The sequence below is a fragment of the Phalacrocorax aristotelis genome, chromosome 1, assembly GCF_949628215.1.
Source record: "Phalacrocorax aristotelis chromosome 1, bGulAri2.1, whole genome shotgun sequence".
Lineage (NCBI taxonomy): Eukaryota > Metazoa > Chordata > Aves > Suliformes > Phalacrocoracidae > Phalacrocorax > Phalacrocorax aristotelis.
Genome location: NC_134276.1, coordinates 4,193,954 through 4,205,700, shown reverse-complemented (window position 1 = coordinate 4,205,700; position 11,747 = coordinate 4,193,954). Strand labels below are relative to the sequence as shown.

Here is an 11,747-nt window from a genome sequence, read left to right as displayed (position 1 = left end):
CACAGCGGGGAGCAGGAACATCGTGATACGGGGAGGACACGTGTGCTGCCACAAGCCTCCTGCAGTTCATCTCCTGCTTGTAAAACATCTGACTCGGATGTTTTACTCTGAAGTCCAATTAAACCCAACCCAGTGCTGAGAGGACTTTCTGAGGTCAGCCTCCGGGGAACGAGGGGGTGAGGAGCAGTGAGACGCTCTGCCAAGCTCGCGCGCGTCAGCTGGGTGCTGAGCCAGATTTGAGAGAGGGCGCTGGAAGAAAAGGGAACACCTTGCACAGGGACTTCACGTAACCAACTAGAATAAGGCAATTGATGTTACTTCATAAAATCTCCTCTGCCCAGAACAGATGCTATAGCTGAAGATGGCTTTCAAGAGCTCTTGTTCAGGAAAGCCAGAGGAAAGACCTGTTTCTCTGTTTTTTTTGTGAAGATGAGGGGCCCTGTAGTTGAGCAAGAGGAACATTGCAGCCCTGCTGGCTGGGCTTGTGGGCGGTGCTCTTTGCCGTGATGTGGTAGCATACCACGTTGGCTGTCCTTGTCCCATCAGAGAAAGGAAATCTAACTGGGCTGCCGCCACCTCCTCTTCCTCTGATGCTTCACAACACAGGGTACCAGGCAAACTTATGATTCTGGCAATGTACCCCCTAAAGTGCCCCTAGAAAAGCTACTGGGTTGGTGTTTGGTGGCTCTACCTCCTGCCCCAAGGAGGATGCACCGTCTATCTCTGACTAGCTACCATTTTCCATGATTTCTGTGAGGACTTTCTGTCTTGGAGGCCTCTTCCCTTCAGATGAGCTTGGCTGAATTACCCAGCAGTTGCTGTGGGTGGGAGATGTTGGACAATGAATGAGCTCAAGGCTTTAAGAAATGGTTGATGTTGGTTTCAGTAAAGTGTAACTCATTTGAAGGCTCTTCAGAGCCCTGTTGAGCTTTCCCAAAAGGTGAATTCCTAACCAAACATAAATAATTACTGGGTTGGTTTTGTTTTGTTGGTTTTTTAATAGCTGAATCAGTTTTGGAGAGTCAGGTAAATAATTCTGAAGATTTCAGCCTTTAACAAACATGTCTATGAAACTGAGCTCTCAACACATCTCCACTTAGGAACCCATATTGAAGTTGGCCCAGGCATGGGTTGCCCTCTCAAACCTTGCTGCCTGTCCATCGTGGGTCCAAACCAGCAATGGTGTTCGGCAGCGCTCTCATCGACGCTCATGTGTGCGCGGCAGGTTTGTGGTTGCCCCTTTGAAATGGAGAAAAGGAAGGACCCACTCAGCTGCATGCGGGAAGGCAGACCCATGGCAAAGGAGATGAGCCTCTGCAGCAGTCCTGGTCAAAATGTCCTGGCTGCAAAATACAGCCCAGCCCCAGTTCTCTATTCCCAATGCCTCATTTTCTTCCATCTCCATAGGAGGGAAACCCCAACATGATGATCTTAGAAGGGTGTCCTGAGGCTACATGTGCAATTATCGCTATTTCTGTGACACGTCCCCCCCGATCTTTAAATTTTTACTTCTTCGTTCCTAAATTTAGTGCCTTGTCTTCTTAGCTCCTGTGTGACTCTGGGGTAAGGTCTGCAGGGAGGGGTGATGCCTTGTGTTAGCCCAGCTGATCTATGGAGCGAAGAGGGGAAGAAAGATGGGGAGAAGCTTTGGGGAACACACACCTTCAGGTCTGGGCCAGATGGGATGAAGTGGCATCTAAATCCTAGTGGGAACAGTTATTTTGTGTGTAACTGTGTAATATTAGTTTATTTGGGAGCGAAATGGGGGAATTAGTGGTAGGAGCAGCAATACACTGGTAGGTACAGCACAGATGTTCTTTATCACATGCTGCAGGGCAAACTGCAGCACCCCGTGCAGTTGGTGCTTTTACTGAGTACCTCAGTTTTAGCAGCACCCAGAAGACTTCTAAGCATCGGGTCCCAAGCTCACGTTTCAGGAGGACCTGTTCTTGAACACGGTGAGCTGGGAACTTGCTGGGCTTTCCTGCCAGCTCCTGGCCCATTCCTGGGGCTGCAATGCCCTCTCCTGGCAGCTGCGCTGGGGATTCGAGTCTTTATATTGCTCCGTTTCCATGAGCATCATAAAAAGAAGCTTTTTATGTTTCTTTCGGAGGATGCACGCTGAAGACAGCCAGCAGCCACCAGCAGGGATAAGGAGGTGGTCGTGACATGGGATTTGGTGGCCCAGTATGTCCATCCCCTGCAATCACCCCATCTCCAGCTTTGCCCCGTCTCATTTTTAAGTTATTATTTACACTTACGCATTGCAGCAGACTCCTAAGGTGACCGTATCCTCCCCCCATGCCAACAGTTATGTGTGAGCCATCGAGGACAGGCCCTCTGCTCCCATCACAGCACAGGTCCTGGATGCTGGGTCCACTCTGTATCAGCAGGGTGGGCGTTTGCAGACACCCCTGTGCTTCCTCCAGGTCTGGAGGGCTTTCTGGTGGGCCAGGTCCATGCTGATGTACTGGTTAGGCCTCATAAGGCAGAAGGGGCACGTCCCCGCTGTCCTGTGACAGCTGGTGGGTTTGAGAGAGGCTGCGAGGCACTGCTGAGCAGAGGCTCGTCCCCTCCGAGTGCAGCCATGGGTGAAGTGAACAAGGACCCATCCCTCATCCCACATCTTGTGCCCCAAAGCCCACTAACCTGCTTAAATTTGGGGCTAGCACCTCTGCTGGCAGTCAAGGTCAGGGTCCTGCTGGCCGCATGTGCAGCTGTAACAGTGTCCAGGTCTCAAGCGCTCCATGAAGGGCAATGGGCAAGTAACAACCCTCTACTTTCTCACTAGTGGTGAGCTGAAATGCTCAACGGCTGCTCCTAGGGGCTGGAGCAGTGCAGGGGGGCAGTGAGCTGGGGGGCAAACTGCTCCCCCAGCCCCACACCTCCTTTTCGTTCCCCAAGCTCATGGCTGCATGGATGATGGTCCTAGGGGAGAAGCATCCACTACTTTCTTCTATTCCCTCTGTTTCCCAAACACATCAGGCTCTAACCCCACTTCTCACCCAAGGTCTTTGAGTTTTGTAGGTACTCTGGAGCACCCCAGGCTTTGGGAATGACCCAACCCAGGGATGCTATAAGTTGCCCCATCTCTTTTGCCACCATGAAGAAGCCAGCAGACAGGTCCCAGCCCAGGAAGGACAAGTGCAAGGTCACTGGTGATGCTACTGCAGAGAGAGCTGGTTGTGTCCCTACATTGGACACCATCCATCTCTGCTTTCCCCTTGCACTGGGGAGGGTGGGCTGGGTGCACCCAGGCAGGTGTGAGGGCTTTAGGCAATGCCACCTCCTCTGTTGGCGTGCTGGGGAAGGGATGTCTCATTGCTGGTGGCTTCCTCTGACCAGCTTGGCTCTGCTCATCCAGGCCACCCACCCATGTGAAAGGTGAGAAGCATCTTGTGAGGTCTCTGGCCTCATCCTGGTCATGACAAGTGCCACCTGAGAGCCTCTGTGGTGACAAAGCATCATGGCCTGGGCTGGGAGAGATGGGGCGCAGCGCGGGCTTAACAGTCTGAGTGGTGGGAAACACCTCTGCTGACCCAAAATGAAGCTTCAAATCTGAACGCCCACCCCCCCCCAAACTCATTGGGGCTCAGGAACATCACACACCTCATGGTTCCCTATAGAGCAACCTGTGTGGTTTATAACCCTGGGAAAGGGGGAACCTCTCTGTGACATCCCTGTTCCCACCACCCGTGGAGAGAACATCAGGGAAAGGGCTAACATGGTCCTCCAGATTCACCCACCAAAGAGGAGTGTGAGGCAGGTGGAGGCAGCACAGGGCAGCTGCCCAGGCGCTCACAAAACAAAACCCCGAGGTGCTTCGCTCCTGACATGCAGCATGGTCCCCCCACACCCTTTGCCACACGGCATTGCTTGGGTGCAGAAACAGTTGGCCAAGGGATGGATTATTGGACCCTCTTCTTCCTCACCAGCCCTTGCATCTGCTTTTCCCTTCTGAGACTCCCTTGGCCCTTTGGGGTAACTCAAGTTCCATCCTCCTGGGTGCGTTGCAACCCCCTGATTTCTGCCAAGAAGTAACAAAACAATGCTGTTGCATAAAAGACAGCCATAAAATAGGGAAGAAGAGCAAGGACAGTCTCTCCCTCTCTTTTCACAATGCTGTATCAGCCAGTCTGTGGCGCCAGCAGCAGCCAGACCCGCCGTGGGAGAGCGAGCGGCAGAGCTGCTGCAGCAGCAGCTGCGAGAGGCAGAGAGTTTGTCGCTGCTGGACTCTTTGAAGGGCAAAGTGAAGCCCCCGCCACCCTCCATCCACACAGCATCGCGTGTATTTGTGCTGGGGGGCCGGTTCCCCACAGCTGGGCTGCACAGTGAATCCGTCCGGTCCCTCCATGCTGCCTGCCCGAGGGATGCAGCTCACTCAGAAACGATGCTCAGAGCCCCTCTCTGAATCCCAGGACTCGGCAGTAGCTGCCTGAAGGTGATTTTTTGAGTTTAAAGCCTGACAGTTAGGGTACATTTTGTACCTGGTCCACTGGCCATCTACACACACTCCTGGACAAACCACTGGGTCTTTGGCAAGTCTTATGGGCTTTGCACCATTATTCACAGCCACTGCCGTCACTCGGGAAGGGATGGCAGCATTTCTTGGGACAAGTGGGCTTCAGAATAACTCTGATCAATCCAAGCAGCCTGAGACATGGCGGTGAAGCAGATACCCTGGGATGCAGGAGCAGGGTCAGGCCCTGGCTTCCCTGGAGGCTGGCCAGCGCCATGCAAAGGCTGCTGCTCCCCATTTGCACAGTGCCTCCTCTTTGCCCTGAGTTTTCCTGTACTGATATGTTGGGGGGGTGGGGGCTGATACTCACCCTGATTTTTGATGTTTCAGAGCCATGTGTCAAAGGGTTCAGGCTGGGAGGTGGAGAGAGATACCCCACCGCATCCTCGTCCCCCAGGGATCAGCGTGAAGCTGGCTGACGTCATCTTTATACTTGGACACAGAATAACAGAATCATAAAATCATTAAGGTTAAAAAAGACCTTTAGGATCATCAAGTTCAACCATCAACCCAACACCCCCAGGCCTCCTAAACCATGTCCCCAAGTGCCACGTCTACATATTTTTTTAACATCCCCAGGGACGGTGACTCCCCCACCTCTCTGGGCAGCCTGTGCCAGGGCCTGACCGCTCTGGCAGGGAAGGCATTTTCCCTCACATCCAACCTAAACCTTCCCTGACGCAGCTTGAGGCCGTTCCCTCTCGCCCTGTCACTGGTGACTTGGGAGCAGAGACCAGCCCCCCCCTCACTCCAGCCCCTCTCAGGCAGCTGCAGAGAGCGAGAAGGGCTCCCCTCAGCCCCCTCTTCTCCAGGCTAAACCCCCCCAGCTCCCCCAGCCGCCCCCCAGCACACTTGTGCTCCAGACCCTGCCCCAGCCCCACTGCCCTTCTCTGGACACGCTCCAGCCCCTCCTGGGCCTTCTTGTCCTGAGGGGCCCAAAACTGAGCACATGCCACATGTTGCAGGTCTGGTGGCACCTCTGCTTTCTTATGATGGGGCTTGGAGCCACCCAAGGCCCCTTTCTCCCTCCAGGCCATCCTCTGTGCCTCCACCGGCTGACACTTTTGCTCTTCAGTGGGATACTGCTCACTGCAAGAGGCAGGCGCTGCTCTCCCATGACCGCGGGATCTGTGCCAGCATGCTGCCATCCCCTGGGAGGGTGAGGGCTGAGGTTTGGATCTGTTCAGGTCATGTCCTCCTTCTGCCCCCATCTCCCTTATCATTCCTGGAAACGCCAACGCCATAAATGGTGCCATTTCTGTAATTAATCTCGTGGGGACATCATTACCTGCATGAGTCACTTGCTCGCAAGGCTCTGCAGCAGCTCGTTGTGCAACCATGCAGTGGCAGGGAACAACATGCAAGCGCAGCCCGGGGAGGGGGACGCACCGGCCCCTTCATGCTGCCAAGGCAGGGCATTGCAAGAGGACAAATCTCCCAAATGGGGTAGGATGTAGGGTGGGATGACATGAACGTATATATTTCCTCACAAAATACTCCACGTCGTGGCCAGCAGCTGGGCAGGCAGTCCCTCCCCACTGCTTGTTTGTACCATTTTCCCCCTGGTTTTATCTTCTCCTGACACAAACAGAGACAAAATTCACTGGGGTTCAAGGCTGACCTGCCCTGCTGATATCCCTGGGGTGGGTTTGTGGGGACCTGTGGCACCAGGTCCACGCAGGTGGTTTTCTTTATGGGCTCATAAACTCCAAGGCTGGGCGTACCAGCAGCAGGGCTCCAGCAGATTCTCGCTTGCCTCGTTGCTAGCTGCCGGCAGGGCTAGGACACCGGCTGGGACACTGGGTGAGGATTTTGCAGATAAGCTGGTGAACTCTGAGCTGAAGATACTGAAGCCAGAGCAGCCTCTGCCTGGCCAGTGAGTCCTTTGCCAGGTGTCTGAAGAGCAAACTGCAGCACTGAAGGCTGTACTCAGAAGAAAGCAAAACCATGACATTATGGTAGGGCAAAGAACAGGGATATTTGGGGTTTTCTTTGCTTGTTAGGAGGTGGGGCTATGGCTGTGTTTTAAATGACCTTTTTCCTTTTTCAGGGCTCTTCCCTCCACTGCAGGGAGCTTTTTTGCATCGAACATGTTGCTCAACCCTGTCCCCTTATCCCCCATGTACCCCTTGGAGTCCATCCACGCCATGAGGATGCAGCAGCTGGGAGAAAGGCAGCTCACACAAGGGTGATGGTGAAGGCCCTTCAGAAGGTATTTCGGGAAGCGCTGACCTTGCCGCTGGCTTTAAAGGCAGAGCAAAGCTCTTGGGCTCTCCCCTGCTCATTAAACTTGCCAGGCCACCCCCATGCCATGTCTCCCCTGGGCATGGACCTTCAGGACCTTAGCGTGGCCCTGTGATGGGGCTGGGCTCAACACAGCCACAAATACACGAGAAAAACCCAGTGGATCAACTCGGGAGATTAAAACCGCAAGGTGCCTGGAAAAGCTGCTGTTGCTGCTCCCTACATCTTGTCAGTGCCATCAACCTTCTTAGTCTCACCCTTCCCTGCCCTATTCAGCAGGTTTCCAGGAATCAAACCTTAAAGCAAGTAATATTTCTAGAGGCTCACACACGACCCATGCTTTTTTACTCCAGCCAGCTGAGCATTAGCTGGAAGATGATCAGAGATAAAGCCAGCTGCTTCTAACTTCGTACCTTGCGGTTCCATCATTTATTTCATATTCCAATTCCAAAGGGAATGATGCTATTTTAGGACCTGATGCTAAGTAAGGACTAGCAACGCTGCTTTTAAAGTGGAACTCTTATAAGCCTTCTGCTCATCATTAGGTTTCAGAGTGAACCAGGCTGTCATTTCTGCAGCTCATCTTCTAATTCAGAGATTCTCTATGTAATGTGAACTGCCCAAAAACTGCTGGATCATCATTTCTGCCCTGCTCTTCCCCTCTCTGTTTGCAAGGGCAATTTGCTGATTTTGCTTTTGAGGGACCCTCTGATCCGCCTTTTCATCCAACAAGAAAAATCCCAACGGGAGAGACGACAGGGATGAAAAAACTGCACCAGTGGTGCTTCAGAGATCCCTCCAGGGCTGGACGAGATGTTTCTTCAGCCACTCATACAGTGAAGAGGTTTTTAGGAGCAGGAGGATCTCCACAACGTTGCGCAGCTTCCTAGCCCGAGAAACGTTACAGATGCCTCTCCGAAAGTCCAGGGCACATTGGAGATTACAAAATACAACCACACAAAATGCTTTTGTTGTGCTGACCTGCCCCCTCTCCCCCTCCAAAGGAAATAATGTCTCTAATAGGATTTAAATATTAAAGCTCAAAACTGTGCAAGAAATAAGTAAAATAAGCAGGTTTTGCACCTAGGGTTGCTCAGAAATCTGGTGCAGCGGATTCCTGCCTGGGGCTTACAGCTGCGGGAAACATTTCCCTGGAGGAGGTTCAGGAGTTTTAATTCTGAGGGTCAGCAACAACGTGTCCTGCCGAATCTCCTTTGTCATATTTCATCGGAGCCCATCCTTTGGACACTTAATTCTGCCAAGGAGGGATCTGAATACCAGCCTCTCCTGTCCTGGGTGGGCGAGGGGTGACTGAAATCCGGGTTCACCTGCTAGTCCCTGGCGTCTCTGAGAGCCGTGCAGTGAGCAGCTGTCCATGTCCCATGGTGAGATCTTAGTTTTTCCAGCCTTGGGGACTGAATTTACTAAGCCCTGCGTGGCCCCTCCTACCGTGGGAGGGACAGCTCCAGCAGCCTCTCTAATACTGGGTATCACACAGCGGTGCCACCATTCAGGTCCTGGAGTGTCACAAGCAAAGGACACAGCAACCCAAGTGTGGAGGAAATAAAAATAACCCCTCCATGTGTGTCCCGGAGAGGTAAGTTACCTCCTCTCTTCTAACTCTTAAACATGCTCCTGCCCAGTGAAATTCATCCCTGCCTGCTCTTTCCTGCCTGCCCTAAAAGTTAGTACCATGGAGTGTGTGTGGGGGGTTATTTCTTTGACTTTTCCTTTTTTTCCTTTGGACTTTTGAGCGTGTTGGTTGGGATGTGACAGCGGGCGACTGACCCTGCTCCTGCCTGGGCTGCAGCGAGAAACAAAGCCCGAAGAGCTGGAGAATGGGGACAATCAATAACAAAAGGGGAGCAAAGGGGGTGATTTGTAAGGCGTGGGGGGGTTCTGATGGCTGGCTGGGGAGGAGAAGGTGCTCAGCGGTCCGGCTTCGCTCTCGGGGTCTGTGCCAGAAGAGTTGGCTGGGACTTGTTGAAGGGGGAAACAGGAGCTGGGATGAGATGTGAGCGGTGGGTGGCTGGTGGGGTTGCTGTAGCCAGGGCAGTGGTGGGAGAGAAACGGCGGCCCAGCATTTGCAATGCTTGGGATAAAGGGCTGTTTCCATAGTAAAAAGGGAGAAAGGAGCCTCTCTCTTTCTTCCCCTGAGCTCGCCTAGCATGTGACTGGAGAGGTTGACTTGGGAACAAATAACCCATGAAAGGGTAACATCTGGGAACAGCTGTAAATAATCAAGACCTAGTTGGAAAGCCTGGAAGCAACCCCCTGGTCCAACATTTACCCCACCGCTGCACATCACCCTGGGAGTTTTGAAGGGCAATTGTTTGGAGAGTAGCTCGGTTCAGACCTGAAAGCAGGATTTGGCCCTTGATTTCGTCTGCTGTTGTTGCCCAAATATGTCCACGTTATTTGTAGGCATAACGATAATTAGCAGTGAAACGGGGGAATTTTCACTTCTAGTAAAGAGTGAATTTTAATTCAGTGTTGGGCACGCAGCTGATGTGAACCTGGGGACCGGTACCAGACCAACTGCGGGTTGGATAGTGCAAACTTTGATTAGGTAGAAGTCCCACCTGTGCTGTACATCACCTCCTCTTCACTTGTATGCTTTCTTTGGGAATCCTGATCTCCCACTATAGCGTCTCTCAGGACTTATCCTCCAGTGCGTGATACCAGGTGGAAGGGCAAGAGAGAACGGAAATAATTTCCTACAGCTGCTCAAAGCTTTTAAGCTGCATTTAACAGAAAAAAAAAAAGAAAAAAGAAAGAAGCATAATGTATCATGCGACCAGCTGGATTTTAATTAAAAAAATGTTGTGAATGTGAAGGGAGCCAAAGCTGTTGCTTCCTTTCCAGCTTAGCTATTGAAATGTTTAAAAGGTGTGCGAGGTTTCCAGGGCAATTTGAAAACTTTGCAGAGAAATACAAAGCTGGGTTTCAGGACCAGTCCTGTACCTTCCTTATGCCGTGACATCGGACTGAGGAGGTGCTCGAATGGTGTCTTTTGAGCTTTATGTATCATTTCTGGTGATGAAAATGCAGTTCTTTAAATGTGGTGGTGGTAGCTTGTTGTGAAACTACCTGCAGCTTACCAAGTGCCTCTGCGCAAGTTGTTACGTGCAGTCGCGCTTAGTGTGATAAAGTATCAGCCGAAATATAAGAGAAAGCTTTTCTTTTTTTGTTTTAAAGTTTGTGGCCCTTTGACCATGTGCTCTCCCCTTCCTCCTACGTGAGAGCCCCGAATACCTCCTTCAGGCAAACTTTTCTTATTGTCACCAAATGGCTTCAGAAGTTCTCACCCATCAGCTGAGACACGTGTGCTCCTGCCTCCTCGCAGAGCGGGGCAGACCCTGCCCAGTGGCAAAGTCCCAGCTCAGTGGCTTTGCGTGGGGAACAGGCTGGAGGGAGCGCTGCCATGGTTGCTCCCTGCAGACTGCAACGCTGTGCGTGCGTGCAGCCATAGCCTGGCTTCGGTCCCAGCCTAACGCCACGTCTTGGGATATGTTGAAGGAGGAGGTTCTTACCTCATCTTGGAGTGACCACCTATGGTTTGGCTTGTAGGGCTGCCCCAGAGACCTCTGTGGTGTGCGATAAATGAGAGCTACTTTTTAGAAAAGCAGATAGGATAAGAAGTTGGGAAGATCTTTGGGCTGCAGACCTTACTGGAAGGAAAGAAAGGGAGCCAGCGTGGGTAGATCAGCTTGGAGACACGACCTGTGATGCACCCAGGACCATGCCTTCATGGTAGGCTGAGCCCTGAAGGCAGCACAGGCTTGGCTCCACGTTGCAACGTGTGCTCCAGCGGTGGACACCCTGCACGAGAGCGCTGAGCGAGCTGCCTGGAGGTGCCCCTCTCGTCAGCATCTTGTCCTCATGCAGTCCTTCATGTGCTGGATGCTGCTTTCCCAGCAGCGTTGAAGGAGGAGCTGCAGCTGGCTGCTTTCTGGTGGCTGAGGGGTTGGCAGTTTGTAAGATCTGAGTATATGGAGAGTGGCCTTGGCTCATGTTCCCTGTGACTCTCCTCTCTGGGCTAAACCGAACAGTGAAAAAAGGATCAGGGAAGGACCTTCATGTGCTGGTGGTGCCTGGCTCTCCCAGATCCTGGTAAACACTTTTCTCACCCCAGTAGCTCATGTGCCTGGTCTGAGCTTTTCTATGGGGGCTTTGTCTAGGTAGCCAACGCATTGGTGCCCATACCAAGGAAGCTTGTGAAGTCCAGGATGCAGAAGTTCCTTGAAGGTGAGCTGGAAGGTTTGCAGTGCTGAACTAGGCTTGCAGGGTTTGAGTGACGAACGCCTCTTCATCTTGGGCTGGATTCATACCCTGGCACTCTGACATGTGTGGGACATTTATCTGGCCTATTTAGACATCTGCCCTTGGATGAGTTGACTTGTCCTAATTTCCTTTCACTGGCTGTACCAGGAGCTCAGGGAGACTTCTTAAACACCAAGGAGATGAGTCCAACTGCTCTTCCAGGAAGACCAAGGGAGGAATGAGAACACCCACCCCAAGCTCTGCAAGTAAATAAATTACTCCCTTCCTCCAGGCTGCTGGATGTGAGTGCTGCTGGGCGCTGATCCAGCAGAGCTGACTGTGCCGGGTGTCCTGGGCCTCGAAGAAGTCCATCGAGGTTCTGCCTATGGGTTGCCTGCATGGGGTGATGCCCACACAATGAAACTCACTGATCTTCCTGCCTTGGTAAGCACACGCCATGGCTCACACCAGCCGACAGATGAAAATCAAATAAGCTGTGCTGTCCTCATCTGTCCCTCTTGTTACGCTGTTGGCGCAACCCTAAGTTGGGAAACTGAGGCTCTGGGTGACGGCTCCGCTGCGTCCGTAGGTTGGTGAGAGGTCAGGGGATTTGAGCATGGATCTTGTGTGTCAGACTAGCCTTTTCCTCTGAAGTGGGTTCAAAAGTTTTCTGAGGTGGCTCATGCAGAAATGTGGTAGTGTTTAATCAGCTAGAAATTAT

General features: G+C 52.3%; 1 protein-coding gene across 1 annotated transcript in view; it reads left to right on the top strand.

The window, feature by feature from the left end:
* The first annotated feature begins 8,248 nt into the window (after positions 1-8,248).
* The window catches only part of GDPD4 (glycerophosphodiester phosphodiesterase domain containing 4), a 37,683-nt gene continuing 34,184 nt past the window's right edge, over positions 8,249-11,747 (top strand). The window contains exon 1 of the mRNA XM_075115649.1: positions 8,249-8,360. The gene's annotated coding sequence lies outside the window, so the exon portion shown is untranslated. The remainder of the gene's footprint in view (positions 8,361-11,747) is intronic.